Consider the following 12,666-nt stretch of genomic DNA (forward strand, 5'->3'; position numbering starts at 1 on the left):
TAGTGTTAAGTGGAGTGGGAGTCGTGCCATAAACTGGTGGTCCTCTCACCCTACCAAACCTACCATTCCCTGACCTCATTTAGAGTTGGTGGAACCGCCACGTTTCCAACACCGGAGGCTCAGCGGGCTCCACTGTCGAAAATGCACAACTTTGCAACCTTTCTCCCACAGGGGCACTGGGCACTATTTAGAGTAGGGCTTCTGCCACTGATGATTCCTGCTCAGGATCACCCGGCAGCACTATCAGGAAACTTGAAAAATGTTCCTGAGTGAGTGATTTAATGAATATATGTGCCCAAAGGGATCTTGTTTCTCAGACTGACACAAATAGCACAGGGAAAAGAACAGATACAATTCTAAGGGACTTTCTAAACATATCTCATTTTTTTATTTTGCTCCGAGCAAGAGACACAGCTTCCAGAGAAAGAAAGCAAGACCAGAGAAGGATCACTTTCGTTACCTGAATTTCTTAAAGGCGGGACCTGAGAGGAGAAGGGAAAAAACAGAAAGAAGGAGTCACTCTGGTGTGTGTCTTAAAAAAAAGGATAGGAGCACCGTGGGTCTGCTTTGCTAAAAGGCTCTGTAAGCTAAACATAATGTTGAATACTTTGACTAGTCGCATCCAGGGCAGCATGTAACAGGCTTTGAAGGTAGTTAACTTTCAGAAGTTTGAAATAGCAGGATGAAAATGCTGTATTTATCTCAGTGATCACCCTGAGTCCTCTGTCTAACCAGAAGCCTAAGTTCTTTGCTTTGTCAACTAGAGTCGGTAGAGTACCCAGACAAGAAGGTCAGTAACTAAAGCGCCACAGAAAGTAGGCACCTAGCAGCATTGGCTTTGGTTTTAGAAGTATTAAGACTGAGGTTGTTCTTATGCAATGTAGAATAGCAGGAATGGGTGCATAGGGTGTAGTGAAACTCCCTGTTGGACTCTGCAACTGACTAGGATATGTAATAGAAAGATGCAAGACTCAGGGAACAACTTCCTTCATTGAGAATGTGGACAAATATTGGCCAAGATTCCTAGTAAACTACATCACCTGCACGCTGGACCAGAAGGTTGTGGTCCACCATACCAAATCTGGTGGACAAATCTAGCAGAATGAGAGGGGTGAAGATACCCTCATCCAAATCTTTCTTAAGCTAGTTTACTATGGCAGCCTGAGCACTTGGTACCTAGGCCTGACCTAAAGCCCAATTTTTTCTAAGAGTAGATGGTCATCAAGATGGCTTGTGATCCAACCCACAAGGAGCTTCTCCCCAAAATTGGAAGCAAAGACTGATAAAACTGTAATTTGCTTCAGTCTGAAGGTGCAGATTGTTTTTATGAACAGAAGGCTTTACCATCACGGTCTTTCTGTTACTGGATGGTGTCAGCAGAGAAGGAGGACGTGAGAACAGAGGTATGTGCAGGCATGATAAATACAGCCAGAGATTTAAGTATCGTAGTTGAACAAACACCTGTAATGGAACAGGATTGAAACAGGGAGTGTAGCAACCTCCTTTTGAGTAACACTAAGGAAATCTGTGAGCACAGCACTTTTAAAAAGCTTTAACTTCAGCTCCTTGTCAAAGAAGAGTGATGAGGTCTTGGCAATACCATTATGAATGGCCCTAGCTTTCACGTGAAAAAATGTAGCTACTTTGTCACACTAATGTTTGAGAGGGAGAGGTGGGAAGATCACTGCTGGATGCACTTTTGGCACCAAAATCCCCATCAGGCATTTGGGAATCTCTAGATATGATAGGTAGTCTTCTGGTGGAGGCGATGGCCTGTGCCGACCAGGTAGACTAGCCTGCTGGGCAATAAGTGAGCCCTTCAGTCATTCTTTTATTATATAGGGGGAGCTGAGGGATAAGCAGATATAAGGCAACAAGCAGTTTCCCAATCTCACATGGCACTGCACTGTTTTTTTTTAATGTGTTTATTAGTTTTCTGCGTAGTCAAGAAATCCAATTTGTGGCATGCAATAATAACACTCCGTATCAAAGGAAGAAAGCCCATTACATTTCAATGGTGTCTGATCATATTACCCTCTAATACAAAGCGTGGGGTTTGCCCACTTCCCAAACAAAACTCTTCTATTCCTTGGGAGGCGGAATGACCGGTCGGAGTAACATTAGACATTGGCTTATGACAAGCGTAAATCACAGTGTAAAGGAGAAGGCAACTGTAGTAATTACATTCACATTGCAAAATGAACAGCAAAAAAAACAGAAAACGCAAATGTACTACCCCTCTAAACATATGTTTGTGTGGGTGTGTAATCAGTCCTTGTCCCTCCCAGCATCCTGTTTCTCCTAACGCCCCACTCATTACCCAAACATGCATGACTGGATGTCTTTTCGGTAGCGACACTAGTTACGTCCCTTTGGGCCTCGCCGGTACTCATGTCCTTCTGACCCCTCACCCTTTCCAAGTGGCTAACCGTGGCGCTTGCGAGGTGCAGTCCCTGTACTCGTGGTGTTAGCTAGGTGCAGTCCCTGTACTCCTCAACTGCCTGGAGCAGGCTGCAGTGTTGTCATGGGGGGCAGTCATCTGCTTTCCCCTCTAATGTTTCTAAATAGGTCTCCCAGCCCCTTCTTGCGTGCAGTTTTCTGTGTACCACCAGTTCAGCCTGTGTCCATTTACACAGTTCAATCTGCCATGGTTCTGTGGCAGAATTCCACACCATAGTAATAGAGCTCTTGGCCAAGATCAGTGCCAGGTTTTGGAACTGCAACAGACCTTTTGATTTTCTTTGTGGCGTGCCCTACATCAAGTACACACCGGATAGTGTCCAGTGGAAACAGACAGCGAGTCATGTCTGACACCGTCTGTATGACCTTCAACCAGAAGGGGCGTATCACCCTGCATGACCACACCATGTTTGGGAAGTCTGCCTCTTCTTTTCCACACCTCAGAAATGTACTATTTGCTCCTGCAAACATCCTCCCACTCTTCTGCAGGGTGAGATATGCATGATGGAGATAATGGAACTTAATGAGGTGGAATCGGGGATTGTGTGTCACCTATATAACGGACTGAAGGCACCGGACCCATATTTTGTCTGGGATATCAATCCCAAGTGCCAGTTTCCACAAGTCTTGCAATTTCCCCAAATGGCTGTCGCTGCAGTATTGAGTATAGACAAGTGATGGCCTTGGTGGAGTGTCCACCTGTCAAAACTGTCTCCGCCATTCACAGTCTGACCCCTACATCTTTCGCATCACATCCCTGAGGCCTGAGTATAAGAGGAATTGTTACGGGCCTAGCCCTTGATCTAGTACAAGATCATCAAAGGTGTATAACCCCTCCTCTGGCACCACATCTGCCCAGGACCTAATCCCCGATTCTTCCCAATCCCTGGTGCGGTATGTCGCTCTCAGTCTCGCACACTCTGGCATGACCCAGATAGGTAGACTGAGCACATAGGGCATGGATCTCATGCCCTATCAGGCATACCATCTTGAGACATAAAGGGCCGTTCACAGTAGTACACTGTTCGAAGTCCTAGGGGGGAAGAGTCTAGGAGTCTGTGCAAGAGTTGTCATCCCGCCAGCTCAATTAGGATCCCTGAATATTTGTGTGGAGGTACACCCACTAGCCATCTCATTTGGCACTGTAATTCTTCTGCCACATAAAAAAACTTGTGGTCGGGAGCATTTAGTCCCTCCTCTTCCAAGTGGGCATAAGGGAGCTTGCTAAGGGCTTCACATCACCCACCGGTGCCCCATATTAGGCTCATCAAAATCCCTCTCAGTTCCCTAAAGAATGTCTTCCTCAGTACCAATGGGATGTCTGCAAAAGTAGTATAGCAATCTGGAAAGACCAGCATTTTAGAGATGACAATCCTGACCATTGGTGACAGTGGCAGCTCAGTCCAGAAGGGGAGCGACCGGCGGACGGAGGCCACCACTTCTCCCAGGTTCCCCTCCATTGGGGCATGGGGATCATAATAAACCTTCCCCCCCCAAATACTTGGTGGAGTCAAACTGGCAGGCCAATTCCATCTGTGGCAGCGCATCCCTCTGATTGTCTGGCAGTGGTGTGAAGGGGAATAAGCAGGATTTAGCCCAATTAATATGGAATTCTGACATCCTCCTGAAGTCATCAAGCACCGTCATAACCCCAGGCAATATGTTGTGGTCTGCCTTCACATAAACTAGTGCGTTATCTACAAACAGGAATATGATCTGGGGGTGTCCAATTATCATGAAACCCCCACGGCGCATATTCCTGTATCATGCAGCTCCATTTCCAAGATGAAGATCCACGGCAACAGAGGGCAGCCCAGTCTGGTACCTCTGGCCACTGGGAACAAGTCAGACAGCACCTCCCGGTGCGATATGTACGGATGCCATCCATCTGAGTTAGCGCTGTCCAAAACCCTTATGCTTCAAGACAGAAATGGAATAAGGACATCCCAAGGTGTCCATTGCTTTTTCTATGTCTAGGTATGCAGCCTAAACTGCCGACCCTGTGCTCCTCGCACAGTCCATAGTATGGAACAATCATCCTAGGTTAAGGAAAGTTTTACGCCTGGCATAAAGCCATTTTGGGAAGAATGCACCAAAGACGAAACTAACTTGGTAAGGTGATTGGCCAAGATCTTGCCAAGAACCTTATAATCCAAGTTCATAATGGACAAGGTGGAGATAAGATGTTACATTTAGAGGGTCATGAGCTGCCTTTGGGAGGACAACGATCACCTTCTCCCTCATGGAGGTCGGTAGGCACTTGTGGGCCATCGCCTCTTCATTTACCCTCAGTAGCCTAGCTGCCAGCTGGGCACTGTAATGTGCCTAAAATTTGATTGGTAGTTTCCTAGTGCCTGGAAACTTCATGTGGGCTATCAGTCCAATCACCTCCTTCATCTCCTCTAAAGTGATTGCTCTGTCCAACTCTTGTTGCTGTAGGGGACTAACCATACATGGCACTGCACTATTCACGTTAATGCTGCTTCCACGTGAAACTCTGTACTCTGCAGTGGTTATTTTCTAGATATATAACTGTATCATTAATTTGTTAGGAGGTCCATTGTGAACTCCTGCTGATGCATCTATGTAATGGACAGGGGGTCCACCTTCACTATATATCTTGTACATATTCCGAATAGTTTGCAGCACAAGCACCTCCAGCTACATAGTGATGGTCCAAACCCAAACCTAGAAAAATAGTTTGATGCCTAAAAAGCACAGCGACCCTTGAGGGAGTAAAATTGCAACAGGACGTTATACAATAAGACTCTGCAAACAGTGCTCTGTCTATGCTCTCAGTTTTGTCAGTCTGTACATGGTCAACTTCTATAAAGGACAAAATATCAATGACCCGTATCAAAACATCACACAGAGCATGCCTTGCACCCCTAGATACAGAACACCTCCTGATGTGAGACCACAGATGCCCTCTTGCCTAGGGATGCAGAAAATATAAGTTTGGATAACCAATACATCAGCTGCACGAGGCCTGAGCCAACACAGCCAGCAGAGAAGCATTATTCAGTGGTGGTAAATAACAAGGCAAGTAAGAAAATTAAAGAGTATGCTTACAAAGGTATGTGTGCCACCACTTTCAAGATTACATCTGGAAGGCAACCAGGAAAACTGCCATCTGGTCCAAAAGCTCACTCATGCAAGTTTCCCAAGCCAGAGGAAGGATGATTTCTGTATTCTCTAATTGGTGCTTAATTGCCAACAATTTGCTCCTGCCAGAAATTCCATTGGTCTTGAACAAGCACATCATTGACCTACAAACACAGAAGCAGACAACCTATGTGAACTGCTTTGCAACTCTTGTGCTTTCAGCAATGTGACTACCAATTTTTAAATGTAGGTACCTCTTTAGCTATTGCTAGCTTTAAAAGCTTATTGTCTGTGTCTGTCAATCACTGTTGACTGCTAACGTAGAGTTTCAATTGAAGATTGTTTAGAAGATAATGGCCAAGCATCTAAGTTAAATGGTCTGTAATGAACCTTCCGGTGATATCATCAGGCAGCTTATGACTTTTCATTGCCTACCCCAATCTATTCTGTAACATCAAGCTATTGATTGAGTGCAATTACTGAACTGCAAGTCTCTCTTTAAATGCTCTGGGATCTGAACATTTTCATACTTTTCAATTTCTTTGCAGGTGCACCTTGCAGCTGAATATGAACATAAGAAACGGGAGCACAGTTTCTGTGTTCAAGCTTTTAGGGTTTTCCGAGTCTTCAGATGTGCAAGATGCCCTGTTTGTTACTTTCCTGCTTGTTTATATCATCACTGTTTTGGGGAATCTGATCATTATTGTACTCATTACAATCACTCCAAAGCTGCATACACCCATGTACATATTTCTGTTGAACTTGGCATTCCTTGACCTTTGTGCTTCTTCAGTAACAGTCCCAAGAATGTTGGTGGATCTCCTGCTGAACCAGAAATACATTACTTTTGGGGCATGCCTTACACAAGTGTTTGCGTATATTTTCTTCGGTGGCACCGAAGTCGCTCTCCTCAGTGTCATGTGTTACGATCGCTATGTTGCCATCTCCAAACCCTTTCAGTACATGATTATCATGGGCAGAAGTTTTTAATTCCTATTACTTGGTGTCTCTTGGATGTCTGGTTTTATGATCTCCTTTATTCTCACTGTGCATGCCTCTCAATTACCTTTCTGTAGAGACAATGTAGTTGACAATTTCGTCTGTGAGATCCCCAATTTGCTAAAGCTGGCATGTGCCGACACCCTGCCCAATCAGATTGTGATCTATGTCCTGGCTGGTGGCATGTCTATGACCACCTGCCTGATAGTCTTCTTTTCCTATGTGCACATTATCAGGATAATTCTGAAAATTCCTTCAGTGGAGGGAAGGAGAAAGGTCTTCTCCACCTGTTCTTCAAACCTAATAGTTGTCTTTCTGTTTTTTGGGACTGGAATGGGAACACACCTCAAACCTTCTAGCAGATCTTTGGGGCAAGAAAAACTGGCGACACTGGTTTACACAGTTTTTACTCCAATGTTGAACCCAGTCATCTATTGTCTTAGGAATGAAGATGTGAGAGGTGCTGCGGAAAAAGTGTTATTCCAAACACAATATAATATGAAGTTTTCTGCACCATGTGTACCAAGGAAAGTGAAATAAAACCTCTTGTGTGACATGGGAACACCTTAGAATCCCCTGTTAAATTCAGATTTCTCTGAGTCTGAATCTTCAATGTTGTCTTTTCTACCCTTGTTCATGTAAATGATTTTGGACACGTGAAACCACCTAGATAACCTGCTTCTAGCTTTGTTCATGTAGATGATGTGGAATGCAGTGGGTTCAGGATTCTTTGAGCGATTTGTTTTTACTATTTGCATGTGTCTTTCTGAAATATGTTTGGTCTCTTCTTTCCGGTCTTGCTAAGGCAGTTTACACTCAGGATCACATCCATCTCGGAAATACAGAAAATAACAAGCCAAGATGACCGCTTCCCACTAGTGATTTTGTGAAATCTTGTGCAGCACTAGCAAAGCCAATCCTAGTACCCAACAAGCATAGGCCACGGAAGAGTGATTGCTTTGCCCATGCTTGTTGCAACCTGAGACTGACTTGTTTAATCACAATGTTAGCTCGTCATTTTATGTCTGTGTATTCAGTGAGCAACTTGAAATGCAGGTGAGTCACAGGAGAGACTCCTATTATTAGTAATGTTTTGAGGACTAAATGGCTGTTTGATACATGCTAACACATAACACCTCATTGTGAGTGGCTCAATGATGGAGAAAACAGGCACAAATCTGTATGACCAGGTCAGTGCGTAAACTGTAAAACTGTGCAAAAAGTGTCATAAAAACTGTACCAAAAGTTATTTCTGCTTCCCATTGGGAAACCAGAAAAGAGGGCTTCCACTGCCTGGGAAAATGTGATGACTTTGAGATAATAAATCATTCTAAGGCTGCACTCAGAATGAGACTATTAGCATGATCGGCACTCACAAAGTGTGTTAGTTGCTTCTAGACTGAACATGACCATAGTGTTTCATCATTTCCGTGACTCAAAATGAATTTTTATATGGACAGCTGTCTGGGCACCATACTCGGTGATTTTTTACGATACACAACAGTTTGCAACAGAAGATAATCACTGTAACTGTATATACTAATTGAGGATTCTGGAATAGCCAACTCAACACATAATTGCAGTTCATTCACTCTGGGAAAACAGAAAGGGGTCTATTCACAAACTGCTGTTTGTGGTATGTTTAGTTCTATAAAATGCAATTCACAAACATACATTCAGAGGTCTTCTTGCCCACCCACCCATAACTTTTCTGGAGAGAGATCTCCTCTCTGATTGTGGAGACTTCCACACACGTACGCAAGGTGAATACCAAAAGTATACTAAAGGAATAGAAACAAGTAAGGTTTTACTATGTTGCGTAAACATTGGAATGGCAGACCACAAGAAACCTACAGTGGAATCTTGGGTTGAAAGTGAACCTGGAATTCAGGGAGGAAGCAGGACCAATACCAAAAGGTAATTCAGAGGTAAATCAGAGTTCAGGCAACCATTCACTAAATACAGCCAATCATAAATCAAAGAGCAAGTCAGAATTCAGGCTACATGGTTAGAGAACCGAAGGAACCGAATGGAAACGAAGCAAAAAAGGTGAGGGACACAATAACATTGAACAAACTGTAGCAAACTGTAGCATACAACACTGAAAGTGACCAGGCACCTTCCTAAAGGAAGTGAATGTTTTATAAAGCCCTGCTACCGCTTAGGACCTGGATGCCTCTCCCCTTGACCTCAACCAGTGTTGAATTAGATGCCCCAACCTCCATACACTGTCCTACATAGCCTTTCTTTCTTTTTAATACAAGTTCTATGGTGACCAGTCCTACAGATGACTCCCCAAGTCCACATAACCCCCTTGTTTCTGACAAATGGACACTGGTTTTATATAAAAAATCGTAGAGTATTTTTTTTTCTTTTCATAAATGTGTTAGGGTAAAGATAACATTTTTTACAAAAGTTATTTGGGGAGTTTATCCTATTACTCTGTACAATACTGATGATGAGATTGAGAGTGTAGTTGTCTTGTGAGTGGTTACATTAGTGAAGGTTGAGTTGGTGGTGGAGATTGAGGTGATAGAGGTTGAGGTGGTTTATGTGGAGGTAGTGCAGGTTGTTGTGGGAGAGATGTGAGGTAGGTAGGTACAGTGTCCCTTTTAGGGGGTTTTGAGGTGCATTTGTATAGTTGTGTGCATGCATTGACCATGAACAGTGACACTAGTATGTTTTGTTACTGCCTTTATCACTTTCATGGCCAAGGCATGTTGCTTTGCACTTTCCTACCTAAAACTTCAAATATGATCTATGTACATCTTTGTCTTGTCTTTGTAGCATTTTTCAATGTTTTCTAGTGCATTGGTCTTTCTGTCAATCATTTGATAGAGTCCTTTAAGGGAGGTAACTATATCATGAAGAGTAGCCCCATTGTATGAATATCTGCTACTGGAAAAATAATCCTTTTAGGCAGCAGAATTAGACTATGCCAATCCCTCACTCCCATGCATGTGTGACCATGTGAAATGGCCAACAGATTGTCCAGCATCGAGAGGTGTGCCATCTGAGCAGTTGTGGGGAAGAGAATGATGAATGGTAGATTTGTGTTCCTTAGCAGGGGTGTTATGTCCCTCAGATAAATTAGAGAAGACAGGAGATGCTCCTTCATGAAAGGTCTGTATAGGAGAATGTACAGAGGTACCTATTGGTTGTGGGCTGTGTGGAGGTGAGTTGTGCATAGAAAGATAAATAATCCATAGCAGCTTAGCTATTTGCTGGAAACTGACAATCCTTTTAAGTGATTTTGGAGGAAGGCTGCTTCTTGCCCATGAAGTAGCCTTCTTGGAAGGGTTCTGTGTGGAGGCATCAATGTCCTCCTGCTCACCTTGGTTCTCCTCCTCCTCAATCATCTCCTGCTCCTCCTCATCAGCTCACACAGTGTTGGCCACTGAGATAATAACTTTAACAAGGATTGGACTCCTTGGATTGCCCACAGCCCTCCGATTGTAGATAGGTTAGTATCATCCACCACAGTGTCCCCTCACATATAGAAGAAGAAGGTGCAAACAGTTGATGTTCTTCAAATGCAGTATTGTATTTAAAGTTCAACACACAAAATCGTACAAGAAGATGCTATTTAGATGGTTTAAAAGATAATTTTGACACCCACAAAGATTTCTCTCTTTCAAGTTAAGACAAGGCCTAACAGACATCTTACAGTGCTTCCTCTACATTGCCAAGGTCAATTTTATAAGGCAGTGTATAATTTAGTCAACAATTTCACTACATATTGAACTGTGGGAAAATAATGATGTGTGACAGAAGGCATACAGCTACTGTTTGGGTATACAAATAAAGAGATTAAACCCATGTCCAAAGAGCTAACAAGGAGGGGTCATTATGACCCCAGCGGTCGGTGTTATAGTAGCGGTAGTACCGCCAACAGGCTGGCGGGACATACCTTCATACTATGACATTGGTGGTTTGGCAAAAGCAAACCGTCAATGTACCACACCGACTGCCAAGGAGATAACGCCCACCGGGCTGGAGACTGTGGTCTCCAGCCCGGCGGCCGTCATTAGGCCACCCACGGTAATATGACCCTGCTCACCCCCATGGTTTCCGTGGCTTTTTTACTGCCACGAAAACCATGGTGGTAGCCACTATCAGTGCCAGGGAATTCCTTCCCTGACACTAACAGGGGTCTCCCCCACATTCCTCCCCCTCCCCAGAGTCCTCCACCAACGCCCTTCTGACACCCTCGACATATGCACACCTACATGCACAGACATACACACGCATATACAGACACATACCCACATTCACCCACGCATTCATACATCCATGCACACACACATCCACACACACTTACATACATACAAGCATACACGCATTTGCACATCACAACATACGCGTACACTCACATCCATTCATGCACACACACATTCCAAATGCCCCACACCCGCATGCACGCACACAGAAACATGCACACATACACACAACACCCCCCCACCCCCTCCCCTTTCAGAGCACCGGACTTACCTGCTTTCAGGGGGTCCTCCGGCAGGAGATGGGATATGGTGATGCTGCCAGCAGCAACGTCCAACAGCAGAACACTGCCAGGCCGTATCATGGATCATGATATGGTCGTCGGCGGTCTACTGGCGTGGCGTTGCTGCTGGCAGCAGCGCCACCTTACTGCCGCCCGCCGCCATGACTGCAGCTGGAATTCCGCCATCCTTATGGCGGAATTCCCGCTACAGTCATAATATGGCGAACGGTAGGTAGCCACGGTGACGGTCTTGTGGCGGCCGTCGCCATGGCTGTAGGCGGCATTTACCGCCTATGTCATAATGAGGGCCAAAGTGTCTTACAAATCTCTGCCATCCGTGTGCTGTGTAGTGACATTTCGGGGTTTGGTGCAGTGCTGGAAGCAGAAGTCGATGTTGCGACAATTGGCGAGTGGGACAACAACACAGGGTCTTAAGAGGGTTAAAAAAGTGAGTATAATTTGGTTTAACAATATAAGTGTCAAGGTCAAATTTTACAATTATAGGTGATTACAAAACACATTGTAAAATCTAGTGTTAGGTTTTCACAAATCAAGTGATAGAGATCCCCAATAGTGCGTTAGTGATTTTTTTAAAACATAATTATATATCTGTGTGTGTAGGTGGGTTGAGTTACACGACTTGCTCTGTGTGATGCCCTGTTGCATTTGCAATGAGTGCTTGTAGGAAGGTAGCCTCTTTCTAGCCTTGTTACCACCACTTTTGGCTTGTTTGTGAGTATATTTCAGGGTATTTTCATTGTCTCACTGGGATCCTGCTAGCCAGGGCCCAGTGCTCATAGTGAAAACCCTATGTTGTCAGTGTGTTTGTTATGTGTCACTGGGATCCTGCTAGCCAGGACCCCAGTGCTCATAATTTTGGGGCCTATATGTGTTCCCTGTGTGGTGCCTCACTGTCTCATTAAGGCTCTGCTAACCAGAACCTCAGTGGTTATGCTCTCTCTGCTTTCCAAATTTGTCACTAACAGGCTAGTGACTAAATTTACCAATTCACATTGGCATACTGGTACACCCTTATAATTCCCTTGTTTATGGTAGTGAGGTACCCAGGGTATTGGGGTTCCAGGAGATCCCTATGGGCTGCAGCATTTCTTTTGCCACCCATAGGGAGCTCTGACAATTCTTACACAGTCCAGCCACTGCAACCTGAGTGAAATAACGTCCACGTTATTTCACAGCCATTTACCACTGCACATAAATAACTTATAAGTCACCTATATGTCTAACCTTCACCTGGTGAAGGTTAGGTGCAAAGTTACTTAGTGTGTGGGCACCCTGGCACTAGCCAAGGTGCCCCCACATCGTTCAGGGTAAATTCCCAGGACTCTGTGAGTGCGGGGACACCATTACACGTGTGCACTATCCATAGGTCACTACCTATGTATAGCGTCACCATGGTAACTCCGAACATGGCCATGTAACATGTCTAAGATCATGGAATTGTCACCCCAATACCATTCTGGTATTGGGGTGACAATTCCATGATCACCCGGGTCTCTAGCACAGAACACAGGTACTAACAAACTGCCTTTCCGGGGTCTCCACTGCAGCTGCTGCTGCTGCCAACCCCTCAGACAGGTTTC

General features: G+C 44.6%; 1 long non-coding RNA gene across 3 annotated transcripts in view; it reads left to right on the plus strand.

Moving 5' to 3' along the window:
* The window catches only part of LOC138266628 (uncharacterized), a 137,451-nt gene extending 129,473 nt beyond the window's left edge, over window positions 1–7,978 (plus strand). For all 3 annotated transcript variants that reach the window (XR_011199583.1, XR_011199585.1, XR_011199584.1), the window contains exon 5: window positions 6,114–7,978. This is a non-coding gene — a long non-coding RNA (uncharacterized lncRNA). The remainder of the gene's footprint in view (window positions 1–6,113) is intronic.
* Window positions 7,979–12,666: the final 4,688 nt, after the last annotated feature.

The sequence above is a fragment of the Pleurodeles waltl genome, chromosome 11, assembly GCF_031143425.1.
Source record: "Pleurodeles waltl isolate 20211129_DDA chromosome 11, aPleWal1.hap1.20221129, whole genome shotgun sequence".
Classification (NCBI taxonomy): Eukaryota; Metazoa; Chordata; class Amphibia; order Caudata; family Salamandridae; genus Pleurodeles; species Pleurodeles waltl.